General features: G+C 33.1%; 1 long non-coding RNA gene across 1 annotated transcript; it reads right to left on the minus strand.

Annotated features, from left to right (window-relative positions):
- Window positions 1–17,342: 17,342 nt before the first annotated feature.
- LOC131173901 (uncharacterized) lies at window positions 17,343–18,884 on the minus strand. Its single transcript, XR_009144209.1, has 3 exons — window positions 18,694–18,884; window positions 18,189–18,246; window positions 17,343–17,609 (listed from the first exon to the last, which is right to left on the minus strand). It is a non-coding gene; the product is annotated as an uncharacterized LOC131173901 (long non-coding RNA).
- Between the last annotated feature and the right edge of the window lie 1,102 nt (window positions 18,885–19,986).

Here is a 19,986-nt window from a genome sequence, read left to right on the forward strand (position 1 = left end):
GAAAGTAAATATATGAATTAAATAGTATATTTTTTAAAATATAAGAATTAAATAATTAATTTTATTAAAAATAAAAATTAAATAATAATTTTTTTAATAATTGATTTTGTATCATAAATTAATATTTTTCATATAATGGGTTCTAAAAGTTTAAAAAAAAAATTTTAAAAGAGATCCTTTTTATTGTTTTCTCTCAATTTTCCATTGAAATTTTTCTTAAGAAACCAACAATCTAAATCTAAATCTCTATCTAACTCAGCAATCCCTCAAACGCTATTAATCGAAAAATATATATATAAAAAAAAAACTAGCATTTCTATACATAAATTGTTAATTTTTATTCATTTGTGAGACTTGTAATATTATTAAACATTATTTTAACTGTCCAATCAGCAAATTAATGATTTTAGGGCACGACTGTTGACCACTAATGCTGGTAAATAGGTACGACATGTTCACGTTAGCATGACATCAACATGCATATGTTAAAATCACAACGCCCTATATAGCTTTACCTTACCTCAATTTGACTCCACATGTTAATATTATGATTAAATATTATTTTTATTTTAAAGTATAATAAAAATAGTGATAGATTATTTAATAATTTATTTTATTGAGTATCACCTTAAGTTTAGTGATAAATATATTTTTATGAGTTTAAGTTAAATAAAGACGTCAATTGGTGATCCGATCTTCGAATATAAGGAAACTATGACCATTATACTCGAAAAGCTTTTATTTTTTATGTCACGACCCAACCTATAGGCCGGACCGACACTAGGACCTGGACCAGCCTAAAGCCCCCAAGGCCCGTAGTAAGTCTAACTATTCACTTAACCTCACTCTAAGGCCCATTTGGACCCAATTTCAAGAAATCAACCGGAAAGAGTCCGGCCATAAAATGGACCTACCAACGGGGAGTTTATGACTCACCCGACCTGTAAACACAGTAAATACTCAATTGGGGAGCTCAGCTCACCCTCCACATACTCATCAGCATAAAAATAAATGGGAGCTCAGCTCTCTCATCCAATCCATCAAACATGCATAGAATATTAAGTTTACAGGTCCACAATAATAATTTAGTTTACAGACCCAAATCAAATAAATATTTCTAACACATGTGGAAATTCTAAGATTTAATAAAATTACACAAACATTGATAAACAACCTGCGAGGAAAGGAAGCAGGTTAACCTCAAAAATATCCTCCTGTGGCTTGAAAAAATATTGAATAGGAGTGAGCGTTCGACTCTGAGAGTAAAATATCAATTTTAACCATAATCTCTATAACTATCTAAAACTAATGCACCATGTAGAGTGAAATGCAACATCAACAATATTTTCACATCATAACATCAAAAAGGTAATTTGGAGCACTCACACACCCTGTAGTATCAATCATAATATATGGGAGCTGATCCCCTATACAGTTCTCTTAAATCCAACCTGGTGCCGGCGAAGAACTCAAGCCGGACTTTCGTTTAATAAACCAAATCGGGGGTCCTAGCGAAGAACTCAAGCCGTGACTACCCCCCGAAGGATCGGGTCCCAGCGAAGATCTCAAGCCGTGACTACCCGTCCTATCCATAGTCCACACCACATCACACGCACGCCAACGCACGCACTCTGCTCCAAATTACCACAGCAACATACATGGCAATTTCACAGTTATGAATGCAACATAAATCGTGCATAAAATTTATCTACATAGATATATGCATATAAGTGATGCATGGGCATGCTTGAACATATAATAATAGTGAAATTACAATTAAAATTAATATTTTACTCACAGACTTGATAACGGTCACTGTGGCGGCTGGGCGGAGGAAGAAGGCTCACCTGACAATTACATTACAATTATTTAATACAAATGACTCAATACAAATCAAGAAAAGACCAAGTACATCCTAAGTCGTGCCGAAAATCCGGCAGAGTCTTCCCTATACCTAGGACCTACCCAACCTGCAAAATGGCTCAAAACACACTTCTATATTCACAATCCATATATCCACAGCTCAATCACATCACACAGCCCCTCCTGGGCCCATCAAATCAGTCATCTATCACAACATGTAAAATTTCAATTTAGTCCTTATAATTGATTATTTTTGCAAAAACTACCCAAAAAAGCTCTAAAAATTCTAAAACTTTTCCCCGCGATCCTTAGCAATATTACTAGGCTATTGCAAAAAGAATCATAATTTTCTGAGCTACCACGAATATTTTATGGATTTTTAATCTTATTTAAGCACTAGAAAATTACGAAAAAGCAAGGTTCGGGTTTACCTTTGCCTATTCCGACTTCGGGAACGTGCTCGGGATGTCTAATAATGGGGGGGTAGCCAAAACCTCGGTCCAATTTGGAGACTTTTCAATTTGCACCAATTTCCGCGAATTGAGGATACCTACATGAAGCCCACAACACGGGGGTTAGTACATAAATTTTTCAGAATTTTCTAAACTCATTTAATGTTCGGAAAAATACTGCGAAGTTCCGTAGGACCCACTGAAAAACGGTGTCAGAAAAATTCGAAATTTATGTCGCCGCGAAGCTCTCGACGAGTGGAGCGCTCTGGTACTCTCGGTTTTCTCGTGGGATTCACGGTTTGCGAGAAATCTAGCCCGAAAGTCAAAATGGGCTAAAACTTTCCGGGCAAAAATTGGACAAATCGCTCGATGGATTTCGGCGTTCTTGGTGTCTATGGAAAGCTCTCGACGAGTAGATGATTTTAGACACATGACCCGGTCCGATTGGTGGCCGGGAAGTCGAAACGTCGCGCGCGCGAGGGAGGGGAGTTCGCGTGCGTTTTGGCGGCGGGAGAAGGAGGTGGGAGTGGCGGGGAGGGGGGTGGCCGGTGGGCTGGGGTGGGAGGAGAGAGAAAACGGGAGAAAGAGAGAAGGAAGAGGAGACGCGCGCGGGAGGAAGAAAAAGGGGAGGGAGCCGGTCCGATTCGATCGGTCTGATCCGGTCCGGTTCGATTCGACCGGTTCGATTCGAAATACAAAATTTTGAATTTTTTTTTTACTCTGCCTCAGGACCGAAAACGATGTCCAAAAATTCAGAAAAAATTTCAGAAAATTCAGAAAAATTCGTAGACTCTAAATATATTTTTAGTTTTGTCACGTGGTCTTTAAATTAATTTTTAAAAATCATCAAAGTTTATATTTTCGGAAAATCGAACCCGATTTTTAAAATCCGAAAAATCTCAAATAATTTCTTAAAATTTAAATAAAATTAAAATACCAAAAATACTCATAAAATAATAAAATTTAAAATTTTGGGGTATTACATTTTATAATTAAAAAAAAATTACATATGTAAAAAAAAAATCAATGTGATGTCAATATGATATTAGGCTTTTAAGTGTATATGGAGGAATCAAAGGATATCATTTCAATACAATTTAAATAACATGCCTTAAAATTATCAAATCATAAAATTATATGTTATTTTTTTATATTTTTTAAAATTCATTAAAATAAAAAATGTGGTTTTTTTTTTTTCCTTTTTATTACAAACATGTTAGTGCAAAAGATATTATAACAATAAGTTGTAGTTTAGAAGTATCAAAATATTTTCCAATTAAGTTTCCATTTGTTTTGTGTTTGAGGCATTTAAAAAAAATTAATATAAAATATTTTTCTGATAAAAAAATTAAAATTATTTATATAAAAAATTATAGATGAATTTTGATATTTTATTAAAATGTGAAAATACTTATATATACATAACATAAATATATATTATTATTTTAATATTATAATAAAAAAATAAAAATATTTTCATGAAATTTTTTTTTCATATTTAATTTATTTTTTATTAAAACAAACAAAGTTTAAATAGTAAAAAATTATATAATATTTATTTTTTAGTATATTTAATTTTAATTAAAATTTAAATTAAAAACTTTGTACTCTACTACTTCAATAACATTAAAATGAAGCTTATTGATTCTATGTAATATTTGTTGTATTTAAGTAAATAAGGATATCGAATAAAGTACAGAAAATAATCATGTAGACTTCATATGGCTGTGGAATGGCAAAATAATGACTTCATTTACGTGTATTTTTTTTCATAAGGGAAAACATACATGTACTTTGATTTGTGTATAAATATAAATGAACAATTATAGTGAAATTCAGGCAGCAAAAATAATTATATTTGAGGGGTAAATATCATACGTATCAATTAATTTTATGAGTATTTTAATGAAATTCATTAAACTTTAATTTTTTTCAATAAATTTCAATTTAATTTCATAAAAGATATTATGATAAAAAATTAAAAGTTTTTAGATAATATGTTCACTTGTCAATAATTTTATAAATAAAATTATCTTATTATATTTTTTTAAAATAAAACAAAAAATAAGATGTAAAACACGCAATTCAGTTATCCCATTATTGTCAAACTCCTTTCTTTTTCTATTTTTTCTCCATCAATAATCACCAGTATTTAAGTAATTTTATTTATAAAATAATTAACAGGTTAGTAGAATAATCTGAAAACCTTTAATTTCTGATCATTTTGACTTTTATAAAATAAAATTAAAATTTAATGAATTTTATAAAAAAAAATTAAAATTTAATGAGTTATATAAAGATCGTATGTGATAATTACCCTATATTTAAGCCAATCCAAGGTAATTTTATTGGATTTTAATTATTTTTAATATGTAAGAGTAAAAAATATTTCAAAATTTAAGTGTTTTCATTTATTTATTTTAAGATTTATTATAATTAAAAAATTTATCTCTAATATATAGCTCATATTTAATACAATTCTAGCTCATCGTGCATGCATTTTAGAAAAATGACACTAAAAAAAATTCGGAATAAAGTTTGGACACAATAGTTTGGAGATAGCAATTACCCAATATCCGCTGGGTCTCACCTTCCCTCTATGCCCTGTCCCTTGGGTTGACTTTTCAAACTTGGAATAAAGTTTGAATTCAGGGCAGTGTTGAATTAAACTCTTTTTTTTATAATTTAATTTCTAAAATTTAATAAAATCTAAATTTAATTTTTATATTTTTAAAATTTAACAAAATTTATAACTTAATATTGCTATTTAAAATTTTATTAAATTTTCATTAATTTTAATAAAAATTACTAAAATGCCTTTATATTTACTTTTAATATGAAAATAATTTAGTCATTAAGGTTTTATTTCTTAATAATTTATTTTCCAAGGTTTTATTTTATTAATAATTTAATCTCTTTATTTTTAAAATGTGGATTCTATGAAATTAAAAAATTTTAAATTTAAATTATTAAACCTTAAAACTTTTAATTAGTTACAAAATTATTCATATATTTTATAAATTGATCGTTAAATATTATAATTATTTATAAATAAGTCTTTATAGTTTTGTAAAATTATATTTATGTAATTATTATTTTAATAATATTTAAAAAATTATATATAAAAATTATATAATTGACAAATATTTTCATATATTATATTATATTGTTATATATTAAAAAATATATATATGAATATGGTTGCAAATTATTATTAAAATAAAATTTCAAGGACTAAATTATTTTTAGATAGAAAATAAAGTTCAAAGGCATTTTGGTATTTTTTGCTAAATTTAATAGGGAATTAATCGTAATTCTAACTGTAGGGACCAACTTGTAATTTATTAAAATGTCAATGACTAAATTGCTAGGTTTTAAAACTACAGGGGCTAATTTGCAGATTTAACTAAATCTTAGGGGCTAAATTATTTTTATATTGAAAATAAAATTTAGAGCATTTTGGCCATTTTAGCTAGAATTAACGGTAACTTACTTGAAATTTAATGGATGGGACTAAGATTTAGGTTTTATCAAATGTTGGAGACTAAATTATTTGGTTTTGTAAATTCAATGACTAAATTATAGGTTTTATCAAACCTTAGAGACTAAATTGTAGTTTACTATTTTTAAAAAAATAAAAATTATGGATTGCATTCAAGAAACAGAAATGGTACACGTTTTAAGCTTAAGGCACAAATACAATTAAAGGGTCCTATCTATATTAAAACCATTCATGTCCATCATATATATATATATATATATATATATATATATATATATATATATATATATAAAAACAGGTCTAGACCTAAACCAAAAAAAAAAAAAAACCCATAGAACCATGAATGGCTTTGAGCCATAGAAAACGACCCAAATTGCAGAGACATTGTAGCAACCTGTAGCATCGCATTGCTATTAATCATGAACTGTCTTAGCAAACATAAGAGCAAAAGTAAGGAGACTTTTCATTAGTAACAGGTAATACTATCAAGACCTAGAAAGATCCTCGAAAGCTGCTCCAAACCCATCTGCACAATCGAAGACAGGAACCCTTAACAAAGTCTCTATAGGGGTAGAGTAGGCTCCTAACAATCTCCTAGCCGGATATGTCTACTTGCCAAACAATCCATAGAGTAGAAATTGCTTAACAAAACCTATAAGAGAAAACACAAAACCAGCACATTAGAACCCTAATCCAAGCTTTAGGGAATAACATAAATCACCAACATGCTCCGTCACCTTGTCCCTTTCATTGAAACCTAGACCTGCTGGTGCAAAACCCATTGAATCTAAGCTATATACAACCCACTCCAAAGGTGGAGAGGAAGAAACTCACTCTTTAAGTTAGGAGAAAAGGCTGCCCCTCCCATCCACACTCTAAGTAAGGAGAAAAGGTGGCCATTCTCAAATGGGGAGGGGTGACCTTTGAATGGTAACCTCTGAAGAATAAAAAATGAAGTCAAAATCTTTTAACTTTTTGTCTCGATTGAATGTCCAATCTCTTAAACAAATCGATGTATATTTATATTTTTAAAATTTTAATTATTTTAATAAATAAATAAATAAATTCTCCAATTGCACATCCTAAAACACTAAAAGTCAACAACATTTTGAAAAGTTACATTTGATGGGACATAATCTAATGTAATCAATCACAAAATAAAATAAATGATATAATGTAATTTTGTCATTATATTTTTCTATTTAATTGCAAAATAAAAAAATGTCATTCAATGATAATTTTTGTGTCAATATTGAATTTTATTTACAATGATAATAACAAGAGGGTGACAATGAATGAGGTAACAATTATTAGATCGTAATGATAACAATGGCAGTGGTAATGATAGTGAGGCAAATAGTTAGATGATGATTGTTAGATGGTAGTGATGGTGGCTGTTGGGTGGAGACAACGGTGATTGCATTAAAATTGATAAGGTGGTGGTGATGATAATGAAATAAATAACTCAAAATAAGTAATAAACCATAATAAATAATAATGACCATATGCACTACGTGTAATGGTCATTACATTAGTCAAATGCAATCAATTATATAAGATAATTTTAAAAAGGATCATGATTAAAATGAGGTTTAGAGAGTAATGGGTTAAGCTTATAATGAGGTGTGTTACAACTATTTCTTATTCTCTTCTCAGTAACGTTGAACTCCAAGAAGTCTTCTATCCTGGCAGAGGTCTTCACTAAGGAGACCTTTTATCTCTTTATCTGTTTCTTTTTTGTACTAAAGTCTTTTCAATTTAATGAGAGGAGCTAAATTGAGTAAGATGTTGCATGGGATCTAGATTTGTCGATGGTTTCACACCTATTTTTTTGTATATGATGACATCATTTTGGTGGAGCATCCACTTTTGAAGCTAATGAACCAGTCCATATTTTGGAGCTATATGAAAGAGCCTTGAGGCAAAAAATAAATCTTGATAAGTTGGAAATATCTTTTAGGGTTAATGTTGGAGAGAATGTGCAAGGATTGATGAAGAATACTTTAGGTGAACAAATGGTTGAACATCACCACAAGTACTTGGGTTTGCCTACCCTCACTAGGAGGAAAAAAGATAAATGGGTGTTTAGCTCTTTAATGAATAGAGTTACATAAAAACTAAAAGGATGAAAGGATAAACATCTCTCACGAGTGGTTCAATCCATAACCAATTATTATATGTGTTGTTTCCTTCTACACTAAAAAGTGTGTGATAAGAATGAGCCATTGATGGTGGGTTTTTGGTGGGGCCAGAAGAAAAATGAACAAAAAATTCATTAAGCTAAATGTTCAGATTTTTGTTACTTAAAATTCTCTGGCAATATAGGCTACAAAGATATTTGCTCTTTTAATCTTGTTATGCTTTCTAAGCAATCTTGAGGCTCTCTACATATAATGAATCCATTTTAACTAAATTGTTCAAAGGCTAAGTATCACCCTAAGAAGCCATTCATGGAGGCCGACGTGGGTTTCCAACCTAGCTATACATAGAGAATCCTCATGCAAGCTCATTTCTTAATTGAAAATGGATCCCTTTGGCTTATGGGAAGGGTAATTCAATTAAGATTTGGAAAGATCATTGGCTATCCAATCAAAATGGCTTCCTTGTGTGGTATCTGCTTATTATGCTAGATGATGATGCCATAGTCAATTTGCTTATTGAGAAGGAGACTCTCTAATGGAAAACAAATGTAATCTATTCTATCTTTTTACAAGTCAAAGCCCAACAGATTTGCAACATCCAATTAAGTAAGGGGCATGACAAGGATCTTTTGGTTTGGCACCACTCCAAAAATGGCAATTTAAAGTTAAAAGTGCTTATTTTCTTGTGTTCGATTTAGCTCAGAGGAGTACAACAACTTCATCATCAGGCTCCCCAAATGATTCATTTTAGAAATATATGTGGAACATAGCAATCTCTCCAAAGATAAAGTATTTTCTGTTTAGAATTTGTAAGGAACAACTACCTGTGGCCTTTGCACTTGTAAAAGAGGAGTTAAGGTGGATATTGTGTGTCTTAGATGTCGTCTTACTATTGAAATTAGACAATGCCCTTCCTCCTTAAATATTTGGAGAGCTAGCCCTATTTAACGAAACCTTATATTCTTAAGCTTAATATAGATGCTGTGGGCAATAGTCCTTATCATACGATGGATACAATCATCAAAAAGCATAAGAGCGAGGTTCTAATGTCTAGTACCTCTCGCTATCTTTTCCACTACTAACCGATGACACAAAAGTGGAGACCACGATTTTTAGAGTTCAATGGGCAAAGGAAGCAGGCTTTAATTGCTTGTTGCTTGAATCAGACTTCTTTGTGCTAGTTCATCATGTGTAGCATAAATCTCTACCAAATTCTTAGTTTGGTTCTTGCATCCAACAACTTATGTTGAAGCTGAAGGGCTATGCCGCATTCTAATGTTCTCATGTGGTTAGAGATGCCAATCAAGTAGCCCATTCCATTGCTAAATATGCTCTTACCCTAAATGAGGAAGAGTTGTCATTAATGGAGGATGTGCCTTTTGATGGGATTGTTTCCAAGTATTTAATGTCTTGATAGCTTGTTTTCTATTACAAAGTTTATTTCTTTAAAAAAAAAAAGAAAGTATATATATAATCACAATTTCATTATACAATTAATTTAATTATGTCATACCACAACAATAAAATTTTCAGAAACCTAGATTATTCACCAACAAATATGCTATAAACCCCAAGAAAAAAAAATTAAGAACAACAGAATCCTTAGTTCCCACAACCTTGAACACCCAATAAATGAAAAATATACACAGGAACTCATAAAATAATAATAAAAAAATCCATAAAATGGAAACACTAAAACCCGTAAAATCAACCAAATCATTTAATCTAGAGCCTCCCTTAAATGAGCCAAGTTAAACTGAACTTTTATCAGACTAAGCCTCAAGCAGCTCGCTAATAGCTCTACTCATTACAACCTTAATGAGTTTTGTGTTTAGAGTTATAAAGTTTAAAATACATAGTTTTAATTAGCTCTTATATAAAAATTAACTTAATTGTCATAAAAAATTAATTCAAATAACTATATTTTATAAATATATTTTATATATTAATTATATCATAATTTTAAATAATATATTATTTTTTAAAACATCCATAAATATATGTACAATAAAATAAAATATAATAATTAATATAAATATTTTTAGAAGCAAGTCTGTTTATAGGTAGGCTTGTGAGTCTTAACAAACGAATACTACTGAGCTTGAGTTCAACTCGTTTATGAAGGTTCGAGCTTAGCTCGTTTATAAAACGAGCATTGATTGAATCTTGCTAATTGAATAACTATCATTGGCTAAAAATATGAAATCTAATATTAAACAAAATGATGATATTTTAACATTTAGCCAATCAATATTTTAATTAAAAATTAAAATAAAATTATAAACAATATAATTTTTAACTTGTTACATAAATTTATAAATTAAATAATTTTCAGTAAAAAAATACAAACTAACTATGATAAAATAATAAATCTCTAATATAAAACTTATATTTATTAATTTTTTATTTTCTACTAATATTATGTCACGACCCAACCTATGGGCCGGACCGGCACTAGGACCTGGGCCAGCCTAAAGCCCCCGAGGCCCGTAGTAAGCCTAACTGTTCATTAACCCAACTCTAAGGCCCATTTGGGCCCAGTATCAAGAAAACAAACGGACAGAGTCCGGCCATAAAATGGACTTTCCAACGGGGAGTTTTCGACTCACCCGACCTGTAAACACAATAAATACTCAATTGGGGAGCTCAGCTCACCCTCCACATACTCATATCCTCATAATAATAAATGGGAGCTCAGCTCCCTCATCCAATCCATCAAACATGCATATCATTATACGTTTACAGGTCCAACATGATAATAATATTACAGACCATAATTAATAAATACTTCTAACACATGCGGAAATTCTAGGAGTAAATAAAATTACACAAATATTGATAAACAACCTGCGAAGTAGAAAGCGAGTTAACCGAATAAAATATCCTCCTGTGGCTGTAAAAATTTTTGAACAGAGTGAGCGTTTGACTCGAGTAAAATATCAATTTTAATCATAATCTCTATAACTATCTAAAACTAATGCACCCTGTAGAGTGAAATGAAACATCAACAACATTTTCACATCATAACATCAAAAAGGTAATTTGGAGAACTCACACACCCTGTAGTATCAATCATAACATATGGGAGTGATCCCTATACTCTCTTATATCCAACGATGCCCGAATTACTCAAGCTCGGACTTCCACTTAATAACCAAATCGAGGGTCCCAAATTACTCAGCGTGACTACCGTCCTATCCATAGTCCACACCACATCACACGCACGCCAACGCACGCTGCTGCTCCAAATTACCACAACAACATCCATGGCATATCAACAGTTATGAATGCAACATAAATCGTGCCTAGAGTTTAACTACATAAATATATGCATATAAGTGATGCATGGGCATGCTTGAACATATAATAATATCGAAATTACGATTAAAATTAATATTCTACTCACAGACTTGACGGCAATCACTGTGGAGGCTGGGCGGAGGAAGAAGGTATCGCTCACGACAATTATATTACAATTATTTAATACAAATGACCCAATACAAATCAAGAAAAGACCCAATACGTCTAAGTCGTGCCGAAAATCCGGCAGAGTCTCCCCTATACCTAGGACCTACCCAACCTGCAAAAGGGCTCAAAACACACTTCTATATCCACAATCCATATATCCACAACTCAATCACATCACACAGCCCCTCCTGGGCCCATCAAATCAATCATTCATCACAACATTTAAAATTTCAATTTAGTCCTTATAATTGATTATTTTTGCAAAAACTGCTCAAATAAGCTCTAAAAATTATAAAACTTTGCCCATGTCCTTAGAAATATTACTAAGCTATTGCAAAAGAATCGTAATTTTCTAAGCTACCACGAATATTTTATGGATTTTTAATCCTATTTAAGCACTAGAAAATTACGAAAAAGCAAGGTTCGGGTTTACCTTTGCGATTCCGACTTGAACGCTCGGGATGCGACAATGGTGGGGTAGCCAAAACCTCGATCCAATTCGGAGACTTTTCCTGATGGCCGAAATTCACAGATCCGGACAACCGCGAATTTCCATGAATTGAGGATACCTACACGAAGCCCAATAATAATATATAAAAAAATCAGGGGTGTTACATTCTTCCCCCCTTATAGAAAATTCGTCCTCGAATTTTACACAAGGCAGAATAAAGTACATGATTACACATTGAACATATAAGGGTACTTGCTACGCATGTCCCGTTCTGACTCCCAGGTGCACTCTTCCACTGACTGGCTCCTCCACAAAACCTTAACCATAGGGATTTGTTTTGATCTTAGCTGTCTCACTTGGTAGTCCACTATGGCTACAGGTTGCTCCTCAAATGTCAAGTTCTCCTTTAGTTCTATTACATCTGACTGTAGTACATGAGAAGAATCGGGAATGTATTTCCTGAGCATAGAGATGTGAAACACGGGATGAACGTGAGAAAGGTTGGGTGGTAGCTCCAGCGGTGAGCAAGCTGCTCCAACTCTATCGGTAACCTCAAAAGGTCCAATATACCAGGTACCAACTTGCCCTTCTTTCCAAATCTCATGACTCCTTCATTGGAGAAATCTTGAGAATACATAGTCGCCATCGCAAACTCCACATCCCTCCGTCTGGGTGCATAACTCTATTGCCTAAGTTGTTTTGATCCTTCCACGATTAAAGGAACTATCTCAAGTGTCTTGCACTAGGTCTACATCATGCACCTTCGCTTCCCCATTTCCGTCCAACACAGAGGAGACCTACACTTTCTTCCATATAATGCCTCATAGGGTGCCATCCCTATCTTTGGAGTGGTAACTGTTGTTGTAGGCAAACTCCACCAAAGCTAGCTGCTCATCCAATTGACCTCCAAAATCCAAGACACTCATGCGAAGCATGTCTTACAGTGTTTGGATTGTCCTTTCATCGTCCGTGCATGCGAGGGTGGAAAGCCGTACTAAAGTTCAGCTGTGTGCCAAGTGCCTCTGCAACTTTCTCCAAAACCGAGAAGTGAATCAGCCCTCTGGATATTTTGGAAGCTGGAAATCCATGCTATCTGACTATTTCTTGAATGTAGAGTCGGGCGTACTGTGCCACATAATATGTAGTCTTCACGGGCAAGAAGTGAGTGATTTGGTCAAGCGGTCTACAATTACCCATATCAAATCATATCCTCGCATGGTACGAGGCAACCACAAAATCCATAGTGATCATTTCCCACTTCCATTCCGGGATAGGGAACTCTTGCGACTTCACGACGGTCTCTGGTGTTCAAACTTCACCTTCGACAAGTCAAGCACTTGGACACAAAGTCTGCTATGTCTCTCTTCATGCCATTCCACCAATAGCTATCTTTCACATCATGGTACATCTTGGTGGAATCAGGTGGACAGTGTAGTGTGCCTCTCGCATGATTTCATTCTGAGGTTGTCCACATCGGGCACACATATCCTAGAACCTTGCACTAGGGCGCCATCATTGGCAAATCCGAACTCACCACCTTCACCTTCTTTGTACTCTTTTATGATCTTCATCAATTGTTGGTCTGTCTTTGGGAAACTCTAACTCTGTCATAAATCTGGCCTCACCAAAAATGAGCCAACAATACCCCTCATCTGAAAGATCTAGGATTAAACCTTGATCCATCAACTCATGTACCTCTGAATCAACGTCTCTTCTCTGTGAAATGTGCCAAATCGCTGTAAGATTTTTACGCTAAAGCATCTGCTACTATATTGGCCTTCCCAGGGTGGTACTGGATGGGGCAATCATAGTCTTCCAGAAGCTCCATCCATCTCCTCTGTCTCAAGTTTAAATCCCTCTGTTGGAAGATGTACTTTAAACTCTTATAGTCGGTGTATATCTCGCACACTTCACCATACAGTAGTGTCTCCAGTTTTTAGTGCAAAGACTACACCGCCATTTCCAAATCATGGGTGGGATAGTTACGCTCATGCCTCTTCGGTGCCTTGAAGCATAAGCCACTACTTTTCCATTCCGCATCAAAACACACCTAGGCCAACTCAAGGCGTCACTGTATCCTTCACCGCTCATAGGTAGTGTTAACACGAGGCGATGGTTAGACACTCCTTATCCTCGTCATTATAACTGACTCTATCGAGCTCTCTTCCTGTCCTTTGGATCTTATCAACTTCCCTTTTCCTATTTTTGGTATTGTTGGTATCTTTTCAACCTGCTGTACTTATTCCTTAATTTTAGTCCTATCTCATCCTTACACCTTTTCCTTCAAAGATGTCTATCCCATCATCAACTTTAACTTTCTTTTTATTTCTTAGTCTTATCTTGATTACTAGTTTCATTACTTCGAGAATTCTAACCCTATGATTTACTCCTACCAGCACATTCTTCACCTTATGTAACACTTATAATTACCCATAGAGAAATTTTTTTTTTGTACCCCCTTTTTTCCAACTTAACTATCAAAACATTATCATTCCCTACCAGCCTTAGTAGGAAATTGCTTATCCTGGATGAATATGAGCCCCATAAACTATAAGTTCCATCTGAACTAACACATTTGTAGGAAATATGTGTCATGCCTTAATTCCAAACAAGATACTTCACGTGTTCATTCTCCTTAATATAATCATATATCGCCTATAGCTTTCTAAACTTCAACCTCAAATTACCCATCAAAGAACAATTTCATCTATTGAATCTCAACCATAAATAGTACTTCCTCCAGCTCATAGTTTAAAACAGTTGCAAGCCTTAGTAGCTAACTCAATTTAACTCCTGTCATTACTCTGTTCGTCCTTTCATACTTAATACTAGGTATGCACTTACTGTCATTCTCATATCAGGAAATTATGTATGAATTTGTGCCTACTAAACTCTCAATAACTAGGTCTCCTTGACTCAGTTTTTGTTCCTTATATAACCTTCTAGAACCAAAAGCACAAGCTAAACTTGAAAAGAAAGAAAATATCCTCTTATATTCAACTACACCCGATTGTCATATTATAACGTTTCACCTAAGTTTCTTGGTCTTTATCTCCAAATTTCATCATCTCTTAGAACAATTATGCTCTACCTATAAGTTATCATCTGCATAAACCCTTTACCGTACCATTTTCCTTCTTGACATAATATTTTATAATTTATTAACTTTACTTATACTCGACCTATGATTCATATCTATCATTGTTTTTATTGTGCCCTTAACTTTTGTTGATTCCTGAAAGATTTCTCTCACTAATAAATTCTTCCAACACTAATTCCACCCTTATCTAGGGTCATTAATTTGATCCCTTAGACTGACTTTTATTCAACTTACTGCTTACTAACTTCTCTTTCTCTACCTATTTAGGTAGTCCGCAATACCATCGCACACCTTCTAACATTTACTCATTATTATTGTATTCCATACCTCCATCACTTTTCTCACTAATGTGATCCCATTTTGGGTTTTCCATCCTTGTCATTCTCTTTGCCAAGAATAACACTTAGCCTATCCTATATCTTAACTTTGTTCCTTTTATTATGCGCTCTTTAGGTTGTCCTTTCATTTATTTCATTTGTCTTACTCAAAATAGAACTTGACTATTCTATCCCTGGTTCCATTCTTCTTCCTAACATAATAGCTGTACTTGGTAACTATATCTTTTAGAGTCTCTATCGCGTTATCATATGTCTGTGCTACTCAGATTTGGTCCTTTGACCACTCTAGCTAGTACTTCCACTAGCATTTAGATTATATTGCATCTGCAATCAATTGCCCAAACTTTCATTCTGCACTTTCTTTATCCATTGGCCTTCTGTGATTTATCTTCGCTAATTTATTACTCTTAACACTATTATAATTAGATTATACTATTGTTTTGAATAATTTGAAATTAGAAAGGAACTTCAAGAAATTACTGATCATACTTTTATTGTATGATCTCTATTCTTATCCTTTAACTTACATAATACCCTTACTACCTCGAGAACTGATTCTGCAGTAATTTTATTTATTATTATTTTTATTATTATTATTTTCCATGTTTACTCAATTCCAAAACTTAAGATTTCGGGCACCCAAACCCGTCATCCAATTCAAAGGATTTACATCCATCGTGATCTGATTATATATGATTCCTATAATGGAACTTGTATCCTCTCCAGGATACCCGAGCCAACTACTCTCTACCACACTCTACAGTCCCATCTGGGACACTATTCCATAAGTCATCATTATCAGTAATAACCTTCGATCCATTCTGAAAAGATAGGACTATATCCTAACTTGCTGCAACAAAGGTACTACATCTACCACCTTGCCATAACCATGTCAAGTTAATGACTCTTTTATCATATCATAGCTCTATAAATCATCAATTCATAGTTTCGACCTTCTCTAGGTAGTAGAGTTGTACTTTATTCCATACTGATACACACAAGGTATACTATTCTCACTCTATAAGTGTCACATTTACTTTGCAACTAGTCTGAAACCTCTGGTCTGATGGCAACTCTTGATGAAACTCTAGCTCATGCTGGGATAACTGAGTCACTGACTCTAGTTATCACCCAACTGTGACCTTTCAATATTCTAACTCTAAACTCTTAGCCAGGAGTTCCCAACTCCTCTGCAAATATAGAACTCTGCTCGCATAAGCGTACCAAAACAGAAGCCATCTCAAACACCCTCATCATAGAGCACCACGGGGATGCACGCAGCTCTACACAATAATCTCATGTCGGTACTGTAATCTGCAGCTTACAGAGCAGACATCGAGAATATTGTATAGTTACTACGATACGTCCTGACAAACTAGGTCTCCTAATTTCTTATCTCTCCTGAATCTTCTATTATCACACACTTATTACATTGGGTCATCTACCGATGACGAGTGGTATCCTCATCCTTATCTAGGCAACTGTTTTAAGACTCACTTTTATGTACTCGTGTCTTACGAAATGGGCACACAATTTAAACCCATACCGACAAAATATAACATTTCTTGGAGTACGTATCCTCATGATAGATCTCACATGTCTACTAACTCTATTTCACATTTCTGTGTACTCCACGAAAATCAAGACACTAACTGAGGTAATCTTATATTTCCCGAGGTATAACGTAGAATCTAGAAACAAAGAATTACAGGAAAAGACGAAACATAATCCTATACTCCGCATGTGACTCCTAGTAGACTCTTCCCAACACTTAGATAATTTTTCCCTATGAATCTGGAGCCTAAGCTCTGATACCACATTTGTCACGACCCAACCTATGGGCCGGACCGGCACTAGGACCTGGGCCAGCCTAAAGCCCCCGAGGCCCGTAGTAAGCCTAACTGTTCATTAACCCAACTCTAAGGCCCATTTGGGCCCAATTTCAAGAAAACAACCGGACAGAGTCCGCCATAAATGGACTTTCCAACGGGGAGTTTTCGACTCACCCGACCTGTAAACACAATAAATACTCAATTGGGGAGCTCAGCTCACCCTCCACATACTCATATCCTCATAATAATAAATGGGAGCTCAGCTCCCTCATCCAATCCATCAAACATGCATATCATTATACGTTTACAGGTCCAACATGATAATAATATTACAGACCATAATTAATAAATACTTCTAACACATGCGGAAATTCTAGGAGTAAATAAAATTACACAAATATTGATAAACAACCTGCGAAGTAGAAAAGCAGGTTAACCCAGAATAAAATATCCTCCTGTGGCCTGTAAAAATTTTTGAACAGGAGTGAGCGTTCGACTCAGAGAGTAAAATATCAATTTTAATCATAATCTCTATAACTATCTAAAACTAATGCACCCTGTAGAGTGAAATGCAACATCAACAACATTTTCACATCATAACATCAAAAAGGTAATTTGGAGCACTCACACACCCTGTAGTATCAATCATAACATATGGGAGCTGATCCCCTATACAGCTCTCTTATATCCAACCTGATGCCAGCGAATTACTCAAGCTCGGACTTCCACTTAATAACCAAATCGAGGGTCCCAGCGAATTACTCAAGCCGTGACTACCCCTCGAAGGATCGGGTCCCAGCGAATTACTCAAGCCGTGACTACCCCGTCCTATCCATAGTCCACACCACATCACACGCACGCCAACGCACGCACACTGCTCCAAATTACCACAACAACATCCATGGCATATCAACAGTTATGAATGCAACATAAATCGTGCCTAGAGTTTAACTACATAAATATATGCATATAAGTGATGCATGGGCATGCTTGAACATATAATAATATCGAAATTACGATTAAAATTAATATTCTACTCACAGACTTGACGGCAATCACTGTGGCGGCTGGGCGGAGGAAGAAGGCTGTCCCGGCTCACCTGACAATTATATTACAATTATTTAATACAAATGACCCAATACAAATCAAGAAAAGACCCAATACGTCCTAAGTCGTGCCGAAAATCCGGCAGAGTCTCCCCTATACCTAGGACCTACCCAACCTGCAAAAGGGCTCAAAACACACTTCTATATCCACAATCCATATATCCACAACTCAATCACATCACACAGCCCCTCCTGGGCCCATCAAATCAATCATTCATCACAACATGTAAAATTTCAATTTAGTCCTTATAATTGATCATTTTTGCAAAAACTGCTCAAATAAGCTCTAAAAATTATAAAACTTTGCCCCGCGGTCCTTAGAAATATTACTAAGCTATTGCAAAAAGAATCGTAATTTTCTAAGCTACCACGAATATTTTATGGATTTTTAATCCTATTTAAGCACTAGAAAATTACGAAAAAGCAAGGTTCGGGTTTACCTTTGCCGATTCCGACTTCGGGAACACGCTCGGGATGCCTGACAATGGTGGGGTAGCCAAAACCTCGATCCAATTCGGAGACTTTTCCGGTAGCTGGTCTGTCTGGCCGGAAATTCACAGATCCGGACAACTGTCGAATTTCCGCGAATTGAGGATACCTACACGAAGCCCAATAATAATATATAAAAAAATCAGGGGTGTTACATATTATTTGTGAATTAGCGAATTAAAATAAATTGATGGGTCATTAATTAATATTTGACATAAATAATGAAATGCGTCATAAACATATCAATTTATATATTAATAATTATACTGTACAATTATTAATGTCCTATAAATATATGAATACAATTTCAACAAGGACACAAATAAGCACATCTCTAGTTCTTTAATTTTATATTGTATTTATATCATATTCACATATCATATTTAAAATTGCTAAAGGTACAATTAATATATAAAAATTTAATGGTGTATTTGGCTTCTTTTAAGTAAACCTTTCAAATATAAAGCCAAAGAATAAAAAAAATATATAAAATTTAAAATTAAAAGACCCTCTGTTATTGAACAAATTAATTAAGCAAGTTAATGGACAAAATAATGCAGCATTTTTCTCTATTTTTCATTTTTTTAAAAAAATTAAAAATAAATAAAACCTATTTTTAACATCTTAATTTTCTTATTAAAAAAAAAGAAAAATACTAAAAACAAATAATTTAACCAGTTTATTGGACAAAATACTGCATCATTTTTCTTTTTTTTATAAAAATAAAAAGTAAAAAAAAAAACCTCTCCGCAATGCTTAATATTTTTCTATTAAAAAAAGAATTAAAATCTAATTACTCATTGAGAAGGTTCAATTTAGCCTAATTTTTACTTTTAGTTTAATTTAATTTAGAAAGTTTAATTTATATCAAATTTAGCCTAATTTTAAAGAATGTGTAATTCACTCACCATGATGCTTGAATTGCCTTTTTTTTAATTTTTAAATATTTTAAAGATAATTATTTTTTTAATGTTAATTACTTAGTTAATTATTTTTAATCTTAATTAATTATAATTAGTTATTTTTATATTTTACTTTTTAAATATTAATTAATAATATGGAAAAAAATAATATTTTTATATTTTTAGTTTTATTTAATTATAATTTTTTAATTTTAAATTAAAAGCATGAAATATAAAAATTATATTTTTATTTAAATAATTAAAATTAATTAAAATTTTAATTAATTATATGAAAATATAAATATATATATTTTTTATATTTTCAGTGTAATTAATAATATT

This window comes from Hevea brasiliensis, chromosome 2 (assembly GCF_030052815.1).
Source record: "Hevea brasiliensis isolate MT/VB/25A 57/8 chromosome 2, ASM3005281v1, whole genome shotgun sequence".
Lineage (NCBI taxonomy): Eukaryota > Viridiplantae > Streptophyta > Magnoliopsida > Malpighiales > Euphorbiaceae > Hevea > Hevea brasiliensis.